Below are 21,533 nucleotides of genomic sequence, written 5' to 3'. Positions count from 1 at the left end.
AGCATAGGTTAGCTGGGAAGATTAAATGATAAAAAGATTAAATGTTAATATGTGCACAAGTTTTTGTAAACTATAGTGTGTGCTAGTCATGCAAAGAATATTAATAATTATTATATATTGGCATTAATTTATATCATATCAAAGCTTTTGATACAATTTAGGAGATATTCTGATAAAAGTATATTCTGATAAAATTTGGGAGAGCAATCCACCAGATTTATGCCTTTCAAAGGTGTCCTGTGTGCCTGGAGTGGTAAATAAGTAATGAGGATAATATATAAATCCAGGAATTAAGTATTTATGTATAATACTTTACAACTTCATTTGGTGAAGCATCTTTCATGCCAACTATATCCCCAAACAGATTACGTTCAATAAAGACTTACAGTGATATGCAATAAATACTAGCAGTGAGCGACAGACATTGAGATAAACAGGCAGGGGAAAGTGCTTTTCAGCTAAATTCTTAAACAAAATGAAGAATTTAGGGGTGAAGAGACCCAGGAGAGATGTCACAATAGGGAGGAACTATTGGAAGTAGTTTCACACTCAGTTTTCTTACTGAGAGGCCTGAGGCACAAAGTACCAAGGCCTTGAACCTCTGCCTGGGTCATCTCACTGGCAGCACGTCCTCACTGCAGGGAAAGAAAAGATATGAAGTCCAAGGCAGGTGAGTTCCAACTCTGTGGGAATTACGAGGCAGGGAAAGCTTTGTTTTGATTTACGAGGCACTGTGAAGGAGTTTGTATTGGTACTCTGTTCCCTGTATTCCACCCAAGAAGTGCGTCTACGAAGTTCATCACTGAAAATCAGCTGGAAATCTCATCTGCAGTCTAGAGTGAGGATTTTCAGGTTAGCTCAGAATATACTCTTTTCTGAATCCTTCCATAAGTTTTGCCTTTGGTTTGCAGTTTTGAGACAGAAAAATGATTTTTTAATATGTTAACCTGCCTTTTTTGTAGGCTGTGGATAACATGAGCTCTTTAACACTGCTGCGAGTGGGGGGGTTGTGTGTGTGTGTGTGCATGTTTTGAGGAAGCGATGTGACATATAGAAAAAAGAAAGAAAAGAGAAGAATGTTACTCATAAGGTCTAGTTTAAGACTAATTTTATTCTACTCTCACTTTTTTTACTCTCAGTTTTTTAACCTAGAAAAGGAGGATATTGATATCTATTTACTAGGGTTGTGTGAAGATAAATAAGATGATGGCGGACCTTTGGTACTGCAATTTTTATTTTTTATCTTTTTATTTTTTTAAATTTTATTTAACTTTACAATATTGTATTGGTTTTGCCATATATCAAAATGAATCCACCACAGGTATACATGTGTTCCCCATCCTGAACCCTCCTCCCTCCTTTCTCCCCATACCATACCTCTGGGTCATCTCAGTGCACCAGCCCCAAGCATCCAGTATCGTGCATCGAACCTGGACTGGCGACTCGTTTCATATATGATATTATACATATTTCAATGCCATTCTCCCAAATCATCCCACCCTCTCCCTCTCCCACAGAGTCCAAAAGACTGTTCTATACATCAGTGACTCTTTTGCTGTCTCGTATACGGGGTTATTGTTACCATCTTTCTAAATTCCATATATATGCGTTAGTATACTGTATTGGTGTTTTTCTTTCTGGCTTACTTCACTCTGTTAATAGGCTCCAGTTTCATCCACCTCACTAGAACTGATTCAAATGTATTCTTTTTAATGGCTGAGTAATACTCCATTGTGTATATGGTACTGCAATTTTTAAAGCTCTCAGTAAACATTAGTACCCATCTTCATTAGCTTGAATGTGCTATTACCATCTTTCTCTTTTTAGAGAGCTATTATTTAGAAATTTTGACATTTGTAAAATACTTGCTATTAGAGACAGAACCACATTACAAAAAATTCTTAGGATAGGCAATTAAAAATCTCTTATATTTTGACTTTTAAATGCATTATATGCATTTTAAAGCACCCTCAATCTCTAAGTTAGTACTCAAATGAATATAATTGTGTACAGACTAAGATGGGAGGAAGGTAAGAGTCGGGGAAGAGTGGGGGAAACATAAGAAGATTCAAAGGTTAAGAAAACATTGCTTGTATGTGAAATTTGATTTCAGACTATTTAAAGAGTGTGTAAGTAAGAGTTACTGTATTTTCTATTTACAAAGTGTTTGTGGTGGTGTTGTGATTGTTTGGTTTAGTTTAATTTGGTTTAAAGACCAACTAATGCCTTCCAATGAAAGATAGCACTTTGCAAACCTATCTCAAACTCTACTACAGCACTTTATATAAAGAGAAGTAGATATAGTTCAATATCTACAGGATACCTTTGACTTGCTGGGTAGATATTGACAGCTTTAAGGAGGGTCATGAAAGTGTCTTTTGTGATGCTAAAATGGCCTCAGAATGAGCCATTTATTTTGGAAGGTCATATATAGAGTTAAAAAAAAAAAAAAAGCTTAACCTGGAAGTATTGATAGGAAGAGAGACAGTACATAAATGAATGAAGAGATTAGGGGCCGAGTAGCTGCAATCACAAATTGGTTTCACAGCAGCTCCTGATATGACCAATGAAAAAGATAAAGAATGAAAAGAACTAGTCAAATCAGCCAAATAGCCATGAAGGGTCCATTCCCTGAGGGCAGGGCTGCTGTGTGCACATCATGTATTCTCAGTGCCTAGAACGTGGAGCAGCACGCTGCTGCTGCTGTTGCTAAGTTGCTTCAGTCGTGTCCGACTCTGTGCGACCCCATGGACTGCAGCCTACCAGGCTCCTCCGTCCACGGGATTTTCCAGGCAAGAGTGCTGGAGTGGGTTGCCATTGCCTAGGTTCTCACTATTGCATAGTAAAAAAAAATGAACATATATATAAATAAATAATATATATTCAGGAGGGAGTGACTTGACTTTTTTTTTTTTTTTTTTTTTAAGGAAGATTCTAGATTATTTGCTCCCATGGCAGAGGTTATCTTCTATAAAATTTCCTCTATTTTCCAGTTGTCTCCTAGGTAGATATTTCTATCCCTGGTGTTCTTTATGGGCTAGTAAGTGTAGGAGAAATGCCTCTAGGGACAGAAAGATCTGAAGCTGTTACATTAAAAAGTTTTCCCAGGCAGACAAAATATGGCCTGGAGTCTGCTCCTGGTTACAACTTTAATCATTTCACACCAGCTGACTGTGGAAATTTATCTGAACGATGAAGGAAATACTTTAATCAGGACTTCATCATGTTACTTTCACAACTTTGGAGTTCTGAATTAGAACTAAGAGCGTGGAAGATTATCTGCAACTTCAGTCTTCTGATAAATCCATGAGAAGATGCCTTACTCCATGGAATGGAAGACAGAGGGATTCAGGCAAGGAATTAGGAATGGGAGAGATTTGGGTGTGTGTGTTGGGGGGGGAGTTCAGGTTCCAGAAAATTCAGTTCTAATAGCTATTGAGAATTTGAACTAAGTTTCGGAAAAGAGGAAGGCTAGCAGGGGTCATGAGATTGATGGCAATTAGTGACTAGACTGGCACCATATGTTGGGAGCCCAGGAAATCAAACTGACTTCAGAAGTCTGCGGTCTCAGAAACAGAAGGAAACGAAAGCTACAATAGTCATGAAGTCAATCAAGGTGAGAAGGAAAGGTGATGAAGAGAGATAAGGAACTGGGTTGGATTAGAATGACTGAGAGAATGAGAGCTCCTCTAAGAAAATAGGACTTGGTCGAATTACTCTTATACAGGAATTATTGGAGTTAAAGACCCTGCTCCTCTTGCCAGGCATAGGAACTTGTTCCCCAGCACTGCAAGTGCACACAAGTTGGAGATGGATGCTTCCTGCAGGACCGTGTGTTCAGCTGGGTTGTGCAGAGGAGAGTGAGAAGTCCAGGAATATTCTTTTGTTTTCTCGTGAACAGATCATTGCATTTCTCAGCTTAGAGGGGCCACTGAGAGAGGGGGACTTGGAAAGCTATTTCTCTAAAAGGGAGGACAACTCTGGAATATGTCCTAGGACAATTTTATTTCTTGAAAATAAACACAAAGACCTTTCAATGTGAGTCTTCTACTTTATTGATACTATGTGTAAAATAGATAACCAATGAGAACCTACTGTATGGCACAGGGAACTCTACTCAGTGCTCTGTGGTGACCTAAATTGGAAGGAATTCCACAAAAGAGCGGATATATGTATATGTAGAGTTGATTAACTTTGCTATAGGCAGAAACTAATACCACACTGTAAACAAACTATACCCCAATAAAAAATTAAAAAATAAATGAATAAAAGAAGAGAAACTCAGATGGTTCTTCCCAGTCAATAGGCATCAAATATATGCAGGATAGGTATCCTGAGTGAGATGAGCAAAAGGGAAAGTATTAGTCACTCAGTCATGTCTGACTCTTTGTGACCCCATGGACTGTAGCCCACCAGGCTCTTCTGTATATGGAATTTTCCAGGCAAGAATGCTGGAGTGGTAGCCATTCCCTTCTCCATGGGATCTTCCCAACCCAGGGATTAAACCTAGGTGTGATCCTGCCTGCATTGCAGGGAGATTCTTTACCATCTGAGCCTCCAGGGAAGCCCATCCTGAATGAGACATTTGTGAGGAGTTGACAAAAGTCATAAGCAGATTTAATGATCTGATCCCAGGAGTCTAAATGAGGGTAGTGTCTCTCTTAGCTCCCTGGAGGAGCACTGCCAATGTTCTTTTGTGGTTACACTGGCCACCCCAAATAACCTAATGGTGAAGCTGCTTCTCTGGTGATGTCTGTCATGTCTGATCTATAACCTCCATCACTGCTTTTTTTTTTTAAAGCTCTTATGATAGCACAGCACATTTGAGTATGCTTAAACTATTCAAGTGGTGCTACTGGCTATAATTAAGCTCTTTCAGCCTTTCCATTACAAATTCTTCTTTTCAGGGTTTACTATCTCAGAGACTTCTAATCCCATTGGACCAAACTCAGTACAGAAGTTGTCAGCAAGAATGCAAATTTTTCTGCTCACCCCTAAATATTTCCAATTAAACAAATGGTTTTTTTTTTTTTTCTTTCTTATTGCAGCATAGGTATAAGGTTTCAGGCACTTTTGAAGGGCCACAGGAAAAAAGTAACCTAAGCATAAAATCAGAAAGAAATATATAAGAATGCAGAATTTGTCTAGTTTGGGGGTGGGTGGGGAAATATCAAACATTTCCAGTATTAAAGAACTTTTTGCCTTGTGTTTTCAAAATCAAACTCAAGATTTAGCTGTGAAATAAACTAAAAGCATCTTGGCTGTGAGATTGGACTTTTGATTTTTTTGTAAAGAGAAATGTTTCTTTAGTCTGTGAAAACTTAAAATGGTTGGTTGATTCCAATATATTCATCTGATGTGGTCCATAATTGAAGTGCTTCTTTTCCTTTCTTCTCTGTCTTGAAGCCAATTGAATAAAAATCGTATGTGACACTATTGGTATATAGCAAAGTTATTAATGTAAAATAATTATAATGTTTTGTTGTGGTAGAAGGTATATGAAATTTACCATCTTAAGCATTTATACATGTACAGTTCAGTAGTATTAAGTATATTTACACTCTTGTACAATTAATCTCCAGAACTTTTCATCTTGTAAAACCAGAGTTCTATACCCACTAAGCACCTTTCCATCTCGCCTTCTCCTCACCCTCTGGCAACCACCATTCTACTTTCTGTTTCTATGAATTTGACTATTCACAGATACCTCATATAATGGAGGTATAAATACCTCATATAAATGGAATCATACAATGTTTGTCTTGTGGCAAACTGTGACTGGCATATTTCAATTAGCATAATGACCTCTAGATCATGCATGTTTTAGCATGGGTCAGAATTTCTTTTGTAAGGCTGCATGATATAAAATGGAGAAGGCAATGGCACCCCACTCCAGTACTCTTGCCTGGAAAATCCCATGGATGGAGGAGCCTGGTGGGCTGCAGTCCATGGGATCGCTAAGAGTTGGACACGACTGAGCGACTTCACTTTCACTTCTCACTTTCATGCATTGGAGAAGGAAATGGCAACCCACTCCAGTATTCTTGCCTGGAGAATCCCAGGGATGGGGGAGCCTGGTGGGCTACCGTCTATGGGGTCGCACAGAGTTGGACACAGCTGAAGCGACTTAGCAGCTGCAGCAGCATGATATAAGTTATAAAAAGTTGACTTTTGAATGTTGATTCAGTTTTGTATTTATTCTTTTTTTAAAAATTAATCCAAAGATCTGATTTCTTAAATAAAAGACTGCTATGTCTTCAAATTCTTTCATGTGGCAATTTAGTTGCCAAGTCATGTCTGACTCTTTTGCGACCCCATGGACTGTAACCCTCCAGGCTCTCTGTCCATGGGATGTCCCAGGCAAGAATACTGGAGTAGGCTGCCATTTCCTTCTCCAGGGGATCTTCTTGACCCAGGAACTGAACCCAGTTTCTCCTGTATTGCAGGTGGATTCTCTACCAACTGAGCCACCAGGGAAGCCTACAAATTTTTTCATACTTATTAAAATTCCTCTTTGGGGATTTTTAACTCATTAGCTTGAAGCTACAGGGGTTTTTTTCGGCTGAGCTGCGTCTTCGTTGCTGCAGGGGCTTTTCTCCAGTTGCGGTGAGCAGGGACGACTCTCTAGTTGTGGTGTGTGGGCTTTTCGTTTCGGTGCCTTCTCTTGTTGTGGAACATGGGCTCTAGGATGCATGGGCTCAGTAGTTGCAGCATGCGTGTGTGCGTGCATGCATGCATGCTCAGTTGCTCAGTCATGTCTAACTCTTTTCGACCCTTTATGGACTATAGCCCACCAGGCTCCTCTGTCTATGGGATTCTCCAGGCAAGAATACTGGAGTGAGTAGCCATTCCCTTCTCCAGGGATCTTGCTGACCCAGGGATTGAATCCCTGTCTCCTGTGTCTCCTGCATTGGCAGGCAGATTCTTTACCATTGAGCCACTTTGAGGAACTGCTCAGGCGGCGCTATTGGTAAAGAACTCACCTGCCAATCCTGGAGATATAAGAGACACGAGTTCAGGCCCTTGGTCAACAAGATCCCTTGGAGAAGGGAATAGCTACCCACTCCAATATTCTTGCCTGGAGAATCCCATGGACAGAGGAGCCATGGCAGACTACTGTCCATAGGGTCACAAAGAGTCGGACATGACTGAAGTGACTCAATGCATGCACACATACACCTTGGGAGAGTAAGTGGTTTTTCAGTCATGTTTCCCAGGCAGTGGAAGATGGACCTCTCTAGGTCCCAGGCTGTGTCTGTCTGCTCCCGGGTCTGGTGGTCCTAAACGTCTGCCAGGTTGTCGTGTGCAGCTACCAGTGCAGTTGCACGTTCTGCATTCTGTCTCCATGGGGAATTGTTCTCCCTGTTAGAGTACTATGACCAACCTAGATAGCATATTCAAAAGCAGAGACGTTACTTTGCCAACAAAGGTCCATCTAGTCAAGGCTATGGTTTTTCCTGTGGTCATGTATGATGTGAGAGTTGGACTGTGAAGAAGGCTGAGTGCTGAAGAATTGATGCTTTTGAACTGTGGTGTTGAAGAAGACTCTTGAGAGTCCCTTGGACTGCAAGGAGAGCCAACCAGTCCATCCTAAAGGAGATCAGTCCTGGGTGTTCTTTGGAAGGACTGATGCTAAAGCTGAAACTCCAACACTTCGGCCACCTCATGCGAAGAGTTGACTCATTGGAAAAGATTCTGATGCTTGGAGGGATTGGGGGCAGGAGGAGAAGGGGATGACAGAGGATGAGATGGCTGGATGGCATCACCGACTCGATGGATGTGAGTCTGAGTGAACTCCGGGAGTTGGTGATGGACAGGGAAGCTTGGCGTGCTGCAATTCATGGGGTCGTAAAGAGTCGAGCAACTGAGCAACTGAACTGAACTGAACTGAACCCCTCTGACACTTCCAAATGTGGCTGTCATGATCTCATCTGCCTCTGAAGTTATTTCTATTGTGTTCTTCAACTTTTCTATCTTTTTGCTTTCTTCTGCCTCCTAGAGTTTCTCGGATACTTGGTTTCTCAAGAACAGGTTAGTTTTACAAGACATGTGAGCCACCTTCTTTCACTCATTGAGTTTTGAATATTTGGTAAATTCCATTCAACTCCTTTTTGTTGTTGCTCAGTCACTAAGTCATGTCTGGCTCTTTGTGACTCCATGGGCTGTAGCACGCCAGGCTTCCCTGTCCTTCACTATCTCCTGGAGTTTGCTGAAACAAATGTCCATTGAGTTGGTGATGCCATCCAACAATCTCATCATCCTTTGCCCCATTCAATTTCTTAAATATTTATTAGAAAATTTTGAGTATCAGATTGAGAATGCAAAAATGACCAGACATGCCTGTATCCTTGAGGAGATCTTAAGCTAAGGGGGAAGACAAATATGCAGACAATCCAAGACAGTGTAGACAACAGGGAGAAAAGAGCATAGTGGCTATTGTGAGGGGCATGGACGAGGAAGAACTTGCCATACATGTGGAAATTGGATCAGATCTTAACAATAGGGTAACATTTAAAATGAGTCCTACAGAATGACTACAAATTGACTAGAAATTGGCTAGTGTCTCTCCTTCCCAATTATTTGCTTTATATGGTAAAAATACTTCTGGAAGTGAATAGTCCCCAGATTTTTTCCCACCACGAAGATAATATTGGATAAAATCATTAACATTTCTCAAGTGCATTTGTTATTTCCAGTTGTCCTGTTGTCACTGCATATTCTATAAGGATATCAGATTTATTTGGGGGGGTCTGCTGGGTCTGTTATGTTAAAGAATCCCAAAGGATATAAAGGGATGGATTCTGACTAGCCAGGGAATATACCGTAAATTGTTCTCAGTTATTTACATGTAGGTATGAATGTGGCAAATGAAGCAGGTTTGAGAAGAACAGGAAGAGAGAGGCAAGAGGGTAGGAGGAGCTTGGGAAAGACACGCTGGGGATTCACTGGTGAAAAAGGAGTGGGGAAACCCAAGGATGGGGACCTTGAACAAACTATAGATATTATTCTCTCTAGAAGTAGCCCTGTGTGTGCAAGAATGGCTTCTGAGTTACATTTTATTTGAACATTGGAGGTGTAAATGATCTCCAAGGTGGCATCCAATAAGTAGCAGCTCTTTTCCTCACCTGGGTTCCCAGCAAACCGAGACATAAAACAGAGAGTAAACGTGGGATAAGCAAAAAACTCCCTCTGCCACTGGTAGAGTTCAGAGCTTCGGGCTTGTTACTCTGGTGAACTTTTTGGTCTTGAAACCAGAACTAGGCAGACTTGCTGTCCACACCCGATCTGGGCAGCACTAGACTGGTGCAGGCTATTCCACAAGGATTAGTCTCCACACTCTTCTCCTCATTCACCAAGCACAATGACACTCTTCCTCCTCCAGGCTGGAATGAGGAAGAGGGCAGGAAGAAGCTAGAAAGATGCTAATATCCTAGGTTTGCAGTAAGGAAACCTAAGAAATAAGCAAGAGAAAAGCTTCCCCACCCCGCTGCCAAAAAGTTGCTCTGTATGGAGGGCATCACTGACTCAATGGACGTGAGTTTGAGCAAACTCTGGGAGATGGTGAAAGACAGGGAAGCCTGGCATGCTGCAGTCCATGGGGTCGCAAAGAGTCTGACACAACTTAGTGACTGAACAACAACAATGGAATGTTGCCTTTCAGTTTTTTTTCATCTTCAACTTCTGTTTTGTCCTTTGTTTTGAGGCATTGAGGCTGTCTCATATTTTCAGCAGAGATATTCAGTGTGCCTAGCCTCCATCTCTGTTTGATTATTCTCATCTTTGTTCTTCCAGTTTGCAATTTTTTGATTTTGCTTTGTTTTTGCTTACAGATGGACCCCACTACTTGAAGCAGAATGCAGAAGAGAGTAGGAGCCAGGTGCTCTGAGTCCTTAACACTATTGCCATCCTCTGCTTTGGCCCCTTCCGGCCTCTTTGATATTCATAGTAGGTAGATTCCGTCAGGTGCAATGTTGATGGGCTTGCATCTCAGCATAATGAATGTGGAAGCCTTGGCCTGTTTACCCGGTCTCCCCACTGCAGTGTGGTGAATTACTTTGAGCTCTTTGAATTAGCCTTTATATGTGTTTCAGGTAGCTCCCTCTCTATAGCATTGCCTCTGTGAGGCTTATGGGAGCTGCAGGGACTTAAAAATGAAGCAAATGGCTCTCCAAGGAAATCTCTCTAAGAGGCGAGAACTATTCGGGTTTGTGAATGCTTGGAGTTTCTCACTGTGTAACGAGATCAGTGTAGGATAGAAACATAGGAAACAACACTTTGTTCCCATGGGTAAAGTCAACTTGGTGACAGCTAGGTATGCTGAGAGTCAAGTTTCATAACCTGGATTGATTCTAAAGAATCAATCCATTTAGAAATCATCAATTGTCACAATGCTATGAATATGTAAAAGTAGCAAGAGAGGGGATTCTAATATCAATGAGAACCAGCACCATCAATGCTAATTTGCTTCCTGTTTTGTTCTTGACGTGGCAAAGTGGCTGAAGAGAGCTTTTCTGTTGTAACTGTCTTTCAAATAAAAGGTAGTTTCAACATCATGCAAAAAAGTGGTTTTGGCATAGATGGGATGTATTTGCAAAGCACACAGAGTAGTGCCTGACATGTCGCGAGCATGGCATGAGGATTTTGTTAAACAAAAAGTATCAGAGTAAACTCACCACGTTTGCCAAAATTCAAAAATGAAGATTAAAAACTCTGGGCTTTGTTGATCATTTTATAGTTCAGGTCATCCTCCCTGTGTTTCACATCTTTTGGGATTGGCAGTGTGACTTCTGGAACCACTAGGCTAAAGGTTCTTCTACAATATCAATTAAACATAATTCACAAATAGCCTCTTCAGAGTTTCCTAAACTTAGAAATCATTGTAAAACTAAGGACACTATAGAGAAGACTAATGAGAGCTTATATATTAATTAATGAAAGCTTATGGTAGAGTAACTGAAGGTATAAAGTGATTTAATTATGGACAAAAAAAAATGACATTGCTATTTTGAAGGAGCATCAGCCACTACAGTGCTCAAGGTATTTGCCAAATTCAGGAATAGAAGAAAACATTATGTATTAACACCCTAAGATATATGTCTTCATAGAGATTGCTTGCACCTCTTTAGGTTCTTGGACTGGATGAACACCAAAGACCTTAGTACCCAGAGACCTGGCTAATTTTCCCATGTTTATACTATAAATAGTTTCTACTCTGTGAGAGGCTCCATGTTAGTATTCTCATAAGCACAGAGTGGTATGAGAAGAATGGAGATAGTTTCTAATCTATTGTGTTTCATGGAGATTTTGAATTTAGTTGATTTGTACAATGATGAAAATTTCCTTTGAAAACATTTTCACTTAGCATGTCTAATAGGTTTTTTAATCTCTTCCTGAGCATCCTGAAACTTAAGGAGAGTGTTTTTGTTTTCCATAAACTTCTATGATACTAGGAACCATTTTTTTATTTAAACTAAATTTTACAGTTTATTTCATCTTCATGAATACAGGCATTACAGGAAGGGTAAATGAGGCACAATCTTTTCTCTCCCATTTAATCAGATGAAGTTTTTGGCATTTTTGTGATATACAGGTGTACTCAATTCATTGACTTGGGTTGAAAGTTGGCAACGGCAAATTTTTGCAATTTAGTATCTTCCTCCATTCCAAAGGTCTTAATTTCTGAACTACATTATGAGTTCTGAAATGATATTCTTGAAGCATTCACATCTTAATCTGAGATCTGACACTGCTTGCTAAGACAGGGAACTGTTAAAAGCTGTCTTCCTCTTGGTTAACCCACTCCACTAGCAACCTTAACAGTTACTCTATATAAAAATAAAACTGTATTCCCAAGCATTGACTGAAATTGTTGTGCTGGGAACTCTTTCCAGAGCTTTAGCTCCCCGAGAGAAAAGAGAGGTCCTAACCATTGATTTCCATGAACAATAAGAGCGTTGTAATATCCTTAACAGCACAACTCAAGCGCTCAGGCAACCTTGATCAGCCCGACAAGCTTATAAGTATTTACATACAAGGTATATTTGAAATTGATCCCGGATCATAATTCCCAATAATCCCATTATTTAGCACACTGAGTTTCTGTGAGAAGCCAAAGCCAGAAACTGTCTCAAAGCAGAGTTGATCATCTTTTAAAAGTGAGAGAAAAACATCAAGAGGGCGGAAAATTTCTCCCCCTAAACTCATCAAATCGCCATCTTCACAGCTGTAACTGACATACTCGAGTGTCAAACTTCCTGATGTCCATTTTCAAGGTGACTGTCAACGTCAAGAAGAGCTTTCAGGTTTCCGCTGGCCAGGGCACTTGAACTTCAGTCCATCAATGGGAACCCCCTTCCGTTTTACTGCTTTCTGAACACGCTGCTGGTAGCGCTTGAAGAAGTTGGTGTATTGAGTAGGAGCCGTCCCTGTCGAGGAACTCCGCGGGAAACTAGCGATCAAACCTGTTGTCGTAGATGCTTTGTGTGAATATGACCTCCAGCACGCAGTTTCTGGCGGCAGCGCCCTCAGATAGCGACATTTTTAGGCACGTGGCTTCATGGGAGGACGCACTACGCACTACGGAAGCGAGAAGCAGTAGGAAGCATTTAAAGATGCATATAGAAGGTGATGAAGATACGTGAAAAGAGAAAAGATGGAAGAACGGAGAAGCACCGCCCGTTGAGTTCGAAAGTGTTCTGCCGACGAAGGACAGATTTGATGTGGTAAGAGCACATTTTAGAAGCTCAAATTGATTTCGGGAATGCCTGGGGAAATACACTTAGAGCACTTATTCAGAATGACCTATAAAGTCCTCTTTTTGTATGCTTTATCAAAATTCTTTTTTTTTTTTAATCTAAGATAGGTTGTGTCCTTGTCCTAGGCAAGTCTGAAGTTGGTTTTCAGGCCCTCAAGATGATAGAATTTAATTGCTCAAATTTAGTTCTCCTCACCTCCATAACAGCTCGTGTCTTCTGGCAGTTCTATGCTTGACACTTGTGTCCACCCAAAGAAAGCAGGGGAAGGCAGCTCCAGAATTCAGAATGTTTTGTTTGTGCTGTGTTGTTCTACATGTATTGGCTCATTAATTCTCACATGAGGCCTTTGAAAAATATTTTATTATTTTCTTTTTGCCTGTGAAGGAACAGAAATTCAGCAAAAGGAAACGCATCGCTCATTGCGGTTCAGGCAGTGATAGTGATGATCAGAGTCAACACACATGCTTGATGCTAGACACCACTCATCAAGTGGTTCCCCGTTAGTTTGGATTTTGCCTGGTGCTCTGTCATGCTTCTTTGTTTTAAGTTGATTGAAGCGTAGCTGACCTATAGTATGTTAATTGCAGGTGTATAGAAAAGTGATTTGTTCATATATATATATACATATTTTCATTTGAGATTCCTCTCCATTAAGGTCATCACAGGGTACTGAATATAGTTCTCAGTGCTATACAGTAAATGCTGTTTATGTGTTTTATACATGGTAGTGTGCATCTGTCAACCCCATATTCCTGATTTATCCCTCCCCCCATTTCTTCTTGATAACTATGAGTTTGTATTCTATGTCTGTAAATCTGATACTGTCTTATAAACAAGTTCATTTGTATTATTTTTTAAATTCCACATAGTAGTGAAATCATATGACATTTGCCTTTCTCTGACTTATTTCATTTAGTATGATAAGCTCTAGGTCCATCTGTGTTGCTGCAAATGGCGTTATTTTATTTTTATGGCTGAGTAAATTCCATCATATATATGTAGCACATCTTCTTTATTCATGTTGATGGACACCTAGGTTGTTCACATCTTGGCTATTGTAAATGGTGCTGCTATGAACACTAGGGTGTGTGTATTGAATTTTTGAAATAGAACCTTCTTATTTTGGGGACATGTGCCCAGGAGTGGGACTGCTGAATCATATGGTAACTCTATTTTTAATTTCTTAAGGAACCTCTGTACTGTTCTCCACCTGTTCACATTGCCAGCAACAGGTTATGAGGATTCCTTTTTCTCCACACCCTCTCCAGCATTTATTATTTGTAGACTTTTTGATGATGGCCATTCTGACTGGTTGTCATGCTTCTGATAGAGTTATGAGTTCTGACTCATCTTCCTCAGTGCATCTGTTTCTATTGGTTCTTCTGATAAATAAAATCATGCTATGATATTGGTGGCCACCAGTGTCTTTTAACAAAGGCCTATGTCTTCATTCTAAAGAGAACCAGTGGTAGAAATACGAAGCTTGTCATCACATTGGCAGTACAGTGCTTGCAGGTGGGAATTCAAGTTATATTTTCTTTATAAAATCTAAGGGTATAGCATACTGCAGAGTTCTATGTTTGTAGCAGACTTGCAAATTGTGCTGTGCTGATGAATAAATGAGTTGAAGGGCAGCATTCAGTCTCAACAGAAGGGCAGTTTCAGTGAATTTCCACTTGTGACATCCTTATTTTTACTCTTCTTGGGTAGCAATGTTATCTGTACAAATGTAGGTTCTAAGTCAAATAGAATATGGTTGTTTTAAGAAATCCAATATGATGAGTGTGTTCAGAGTTTTCAAACTTTAAGCAGTTTATAAAGTCATATGTTCCAATTGTGAATATTTTTTTTTTTGTCCCTTAGAATTCATCTTGAGATTTGAATGAAGATTGAAGTGTAAGGTGGTTGCTGAATTCAAACTGTGTTAAACTGCCTGCCTGTTTATTGTTTGTGACTAGAGGTAAGGGTGGGTGCTAGTGAAATAAAATATTGATGAAAATGACACTGAAAATGTGTTAAAGCAACATATTTTGAAATGTATGTAGTGCTCTTTGAGGTGAAATAATGTTTTTAAGAGAATTCTTAAAGATGTTAGTACATCTTTTTGGTGACAAAAAATTACTGTGACAATGAAAATTCCTAACCTCACCCAAAAACATAGATTAAGTATAGAGTTTGTTAATTTTCCAATTTAAGAATAATTTAATAATAGTAGTATAGAAGATACATGCTAGAAGAACTGAATTTTTGAGGTAAATCTCTTTAACATTGGCATGACCTAATAAAGATGCATGAGGCTATTATAAAATTTACACAATGCTAAATATTTTTAGATTGATTTCAGTGTGAGAGACTGAAGAACATTCCTTTAGAAGTCTCAGGAGAACCATTTTAGCATATTTTTTATAAAGACCCCCTATGCACACAATATACAGCCTCACATATAATATCATTTGAACATTTAATCTAGTTACCTTTTAACCTTCATGAAATGTTAGAAATAGATTTCAAACTTAATAAAGGAAGCAAAGTGGATATATTTGTGTGTGTGTATTTTAATATAATGTTGATCGTAAGAGTCTTTCCTTAGAATAACCAGTGCTATAAAGACAAAAAAGAGAAATACAATAGACATAAATGGATACATATCTACATATTTAAAAGTATTTAAGGGTCTATTTTAGAAGAAAATACTATTTTAATGATAGCTTGTATACAGTATTTTATATTTATGAAATGTGGATGGAGGAGTGATACAGAATGGACAGCTAGATGGAGCTGGCTTTCCGTAAGTCACAAGCTTTTCCATTGATAGAAAAGCAAACTTTGATAGTTCAGCACAGATTCTATTCTGAAGAAAAAAATAGAGAACATTAAAGCATTCTCTTTGGTAATTAGTAATGACAGTAAAGGAAGAGTCCCATTAAAAATATAAACAATAAATTATCACTTAATTGAGTATAACCATGCAAAGATCGCCAAGGACCTTGCTCTCCTACAAGAACTATCTTGTTATAAATATCCAAGATCACAACCGAACCCTAAATATACACCAACCCTAAATCTTAATTGTATATTTGCCTTACTACTAGGTAACCAGATTAAGCTGGTGAGATAGTTTGATTAGAACATCTAGAGATATGTACAGCACACTCAATCTCCTTTACTAAATACATTTATTTCCGATTGCATTCTTTTTCATTATAGCAGCTACAAATTTCTTTTAATACGTAATAATGGAGAAGTGTTTTTTTTTTTTTTTCTGAGTTAAGTTAGAACTCAAACTGTGTCATTTAGATTTAGAGAGCAAATGCGTAGCACGGCTTTGCTTTGCTAAAGACCAAATGCTGGTAAATTCCCTACCTTCTCTCCCTTGCCCTGAAAAACTTCAGCTACATTGGGTTTTAGGTTCTTGGAATTTCTGTAGCACAAATGACAGCATTTTTCATGATTTTCTGCTGAGACCACACTTCACATCATCTTGTATTCTCTAGAAGAGGATCTCAAAGCCATCTTAGCATTTTCTAGGGAAAAACTCCCAAAGGCATCCTCCCCTTGAGAGAGGGAAAGATGTATTATCCTGGATTTATTCATATAGTTTTCACACATTTTTTAGGGGTAGGGTAGGGAAAAAATCCAGAATCAAGCCAAGAGAAGTTCACTGGATTTACATATCCAGTTAAAAATAGTGACTCTTTGGAACCTTTTTGTTTCCGGGTTTTGGATACTGTCTCTCAGTTCTGGTCAGTGGATGGTCTGTGAATGGTTGCGAGTTCACTTAGGTCCTCTCAGGAATCCACATAGTCACTATTAGTGACATAATAATACTAAGACAATGCTTGCCTTTCTCATCGGGCTGCCATTTGCACTGATGATGCAAAAGCAATGATGGGTAAGTGCTTTTGCAGAGCTAAAGGCAGGGCACCAGTTATAACAGAGTCTTTGTGTTCTTTACTGTCACTCACTCACAGGAGTATTTAATGAAGCAATACCAATTCCTAATATTATTAAATCTCAACCCAAGTATGTCTCTTTAATGTTCTATTGTTACTTCATGGGAAGTACCTATAAGCCCACTGCTGCTGCAAACCAACATACTATGCATATCTCAAGAAGAACTGGTGTGATGCTACGCCTTGAGAGCTCAACTACCACCTTTTTTCATGAAACACAGTTTTTACTTGAATAAATGACAGGTAAACCATGGTTATTCAGACTTGATTATTTGGTAGATATTTCTTAAAAATAAGCAAAATGAATCTGTCCCTTCAAAGAAAAGACTGAGAGTTTTTGTCTCCAGTGAGCAAGTTTAAGCTTCCAAGCAAAACTTAAAATTTTGGAAAAATTAAATATGCCACAATGAACTTACCTTTTTAGTAATAAAGACTTATCTGATAAGATTGGTGGAACATTAACAAATGTACATTTTTGATGTTGTAAAATGGAATGCATGAGGTATGATTCATGAGTTTATAAAAACATACAAGAGTAAAAGATTCATTGAGGAGGGCATGGCAACCCACTCCAGTATTCTTGCTTGGAGAATCCTGCGGACAGAGGAGCCTGGTGGGCTATATGGTCACAAAGATTCAAGACATAACTGAAGCGACATAGGATACATGCCAAAAAATCACTGAAAGGTGACATAGATTAGTGTATTTCAATGTAACAGAATAACAATCAGAGTTGTAAAGTCATTCATATGGTATTGGTTTCTATGTTACAGCTAGCTTTTAAGAAAATAATACTTGTTGAGTTTTGGTGTAGGGTCGAAGAAGGATATCCTCAACTACCTGAAAAGGCTTTTTAAATTCTTTTCCTTTTTTCTAACTATATAACTGTCTGAGGCCAGATTTTCTTCATATCTTTCCACTAAAAAATCTATTGAAACAAATTAAATGTAGAAGTAAGGTCATCCATTAAATTAGACAGAAGAGTTAAGTAAAAATGTAGAACAATGTTATTACGATTACTGTTTTTTGCTTTTGAAAGTATAGGATTTATTTTTCAGTAGGTAATAGATGTAATCTGTTATGTTATGATAGGTTAATAAATACTTTTTCCCTCTCAGTTTTAATTTCTTTAAAGGTAAATGTAATCCATGTAAAGATTCTTGGAGGTATCAGTAGTTTCTAAGGGTGGAGAGGAGTCCTGAAATGAAAAAGTTTGAGTATTGCTGTCCCATCTTCTAAATGGAGAGATCCTAATCTCCAGCCCAGGGCACTCACATATGACACTTTGTATGCTGTCCCTATCTCCCCTTCATGGGAAGACTTACCGACCCAGTTGCTTGGGAGTGCTGCCACCAACAGCCTTGAGTCATCGTCAGCTTAGATCATCTTAGTTGCAGAGAGCTGCTTTACCCGAGGTCATGTCCCTTCCCAGGGTGGTCCACATCTACTGACTGATGGATGCATGTGTATAGGGCCACGGCCATCTTTGTTCAACTCAGAACAACTCTGATGGTCATTCTAGTGCCAGGGCTCCCTGTGAGATCAGATGAGATGTCAAATGGCCTGCATCGGTGCTTAACATCTCCCGCCACTGCTGTTTCCTTCCCTACTGTGTTAATTCCAAGGTCCTTCCTTAATATTGATACGTATCCTATTCAACACACCCTGTCTCAGAACCTGCTTCTCTGAAAAACCACCTGAAACAGCGTGGGAGCTTGGTAATAAGTTAAAAGTTAATTCTCCTTCCAGCTTTGAGTAATCAGGGTGCCTGAGGTACCACTGCACACAGAGTCTAAGCTCCTTATTGATAAGCCACATAAATCCATAGGACTGTAAAAGGCTTTATGTGGTCTGGAAGGTCCCATAATGCATATCACGAGGTCTGAGACAGGCTAGTTCTAGATTCCGTGGGGCTAGTTCAGCAGTGAAAAAAGGAAAGCAGGTTTTTGCTTCTGGGAAGCAAAGGTAGAAACTACGGATAATCCTTCTACTTGTATGCATCTTCCAAATTTTAAGTGCATGATAAGAACACAAGAGATGAATAAGGAAGGGGGTGGGTCAAGAGGCTAAGTGTGAGAAAACCAGACCTATCTATTCATTTAACCTGTTTTCACATTTAATATATACTGGCAGCCAAAGTTGAGTCAGCTTATTGGTGATCTGGATCAACCATTAATATTGTCTGAAGTGACTAGATGGCCCCTGATCTTTCTCTCAGGATTCATTATCTGGCCTAGAAAACAGAGTGTGGGAGTCTTTCTTTATTGGATCAGAAAAATTTCAAGCTTTATAATTCTAAATAATGAAGAAGCTTAGTTGTCCTTTCTGCAGCCCCATCTGCATGATGACATCGATCACAACAGAATATTTATTTTCAATTTGATAAGGTTAGCTTTTTTGCTCTGGTTATCAAACAGTTTTTCATAAGTCCTGGGTATATAAAGGATACCTGAATTGAAAATGAAGTCAAGCTTTACACTATGACATTTGAAAATGACCCATCTATATACTGGTGGGCTAAATATCAATATTTATTGATTTATTCCACACTCATTCAGCACCTACTTTTGTGCCAAGAAACATTCTGAGTTCTGGAGAATACATAGATGAATAGGACAATATTTCTAACTTATAAGCCTCTTAAGACATGCTGAAAAATAAACTGATGATGTGCTAAAATTTTTAAGAGTTTATTTGGACAAAACCCCAAATTGAGGGCTTCCCTTGTGGCTTAGCTGGTAAAGAATCTGCCTGCAATGCAGGAGAACTGGGTTCAATCCTTGGGTTGGGAAGATCCCCTGAAGAAGAGAAAGGCTACCCACTCCAGTATTCTGGCCTGAAGAATTCCATGGTCTATAGAGTCCATGGGGTCACAAAGAGCAGGACATGACTGAGCGACTTTCACTTTCACTTTTCAAACCAGAAGTAGTTAGGTGAACCCTAGCAATAGGAGCAGGAGGCAAGACTTTTTGTGGAAGCAAAACAAGAAAATTATTTGATTGGCTAAGGGATTACTTTATTTGAGAAAGTCTAGTTGACTGTTTACGATTGGTTGTCCTTAGATTTTGATTTCTTAACCTTGAGACGTTGCAGGCCTACATTTTGGTTTGCTTACACAGATGGCTAAGACATTAGAAGCACCTCAGTCTAATGACCTCATTATTTAATTAACTTAACAGACAGATGATACTGTCTGGATCTTATTCAGTCCATTTGCCTGTGCAGTCATAACCCATATGAGGTAGAACAGGAAAGAGTGAAATAATTTGAAAGTGTTGAAAGAAGCTTTTCAATGGACGTAGCAAAGCACTGAATGTTAAATTGTGTGTTTTGCAAATTGAAGACACTGTTCTAGGTGCTGGGGAATCAATGGTGAGCAAACTATTTTGTCTTTCTTTGCATATTTCATGACAGAAGGGAACAGCTAGAACAAGGGAAAATATACATGTCTCTAAAAATCAGTAGATAAAAACTAAGAAAATAGAATATTTGAATAACAGTCACCTTGCTTGATTTGTTATATATCCAAAACATGAGAGCATATACATTCTTTTCAAAATACATAAAGCATTACAAAAATTGATGATATATTAAGTAACAGATAAAAACACAAAAACCCCCAAAGCTGAAATGCTACTCATCACAATACTTGTTCATAATGCAAATAATACTAGAAATAAACAAGAAAAAGATAGTTTTAAGAAGCCCTAAACATTTCTAAATAGGGAAGCAAAACTTCCTGTTGGTTTTGGTTATAAATGATCTAGAAATAAACAGCAGCAAGTGAACTATATATCGAATCTGCAGAATACAGCCAAAACTGACTTGGGAAGTTTTATAGACATGAATACATTTACTAGAGTTTGAAATAGATTGATTAAAAGTTTGAAAATAAATAAGTAAGACTTTCAACTCAAGATGTTGGAAAAAGGAAATCAAAGTGTAGGAGAAAAAAACTTTTTTAAATAATGCATTTATCATATAAAATTAAGCCAAACATAATAGAAAGGGTAAATAATAAAGGCTAAAATTTTTTTTTGAAATAATCACTAAGCTATTAAAAGATTTGGTGAATTTTATCAATAAATAACAGGAGAGAGCATATAATATCAGAGATTAAAATTTTTAAACATAATCTGGAGATGTGGAGATTTTAAAGTTTTGAGAGAATTCAGTGTACAATGTTATATCAATAAATATAAAAAACTCACATAATTAGTGGGTATTATTACTCCATATTAAGAATGGCTTAGAGAGAGATAAGAAATTATAAGTAGACTATCAAAGATAGAAGAAAAGGTCAAGGGCAGTTTAATGGGTGAGGTCTATCAGTCCTTTAAGAAAAAGAAAATTCCAGCATTAAAGAAACTGTTCCAGAAAAAATTAAAGATAAAACATTTCCACTTTATTCTACAAGGATAACCTTGGTGTCAAAATTAAATATGCATAGCTCCTGAAAGAAAACTGTACAATTTAACTTACAACCATAAATATCAAAATTTTAAATTAAAAAATGCCAAATTAAATTCAGAATGTATATCACTAAATAGGATTTATTCTAGGAATGCAAGTATTAGTCACTGTCAGAACTCTTGTTACTGTGGTCAATCACAATAATACTTTTATTTATTAACACACGTGTTTGTTCAAGAAATATTTCTAAAGTGCCTACAATGAGGAAGACACTATTCTAGGTAGTGGGGTAAAAGTGTGAACAAGAGACAAGATCTCATGGAGTTTGTATGAGATGAAAGATTTTAAAAATCCACATAATCATCTTAGTAGATGACCAAATAAACCTCAAGGATGTGATACAATGAATAAT

Source organism: Bos grunniens, chromosome 12 (genome assembly GCF_055505025.1).
Source record: "Bos grunniens cultivar Pamir isolate PY7600 chromosome 12, Bosgru_T2T1.0, whole genome shotgun sequence".
NCBI classification, from domain to species: Eukaryota; Metazoa; Chordata; class Mammalia; order Artiodactyla; family Bovidae; genus Bos; species Bos grunniens.
Note: the sequence above shows the minus strand (reverse complement) of the source record.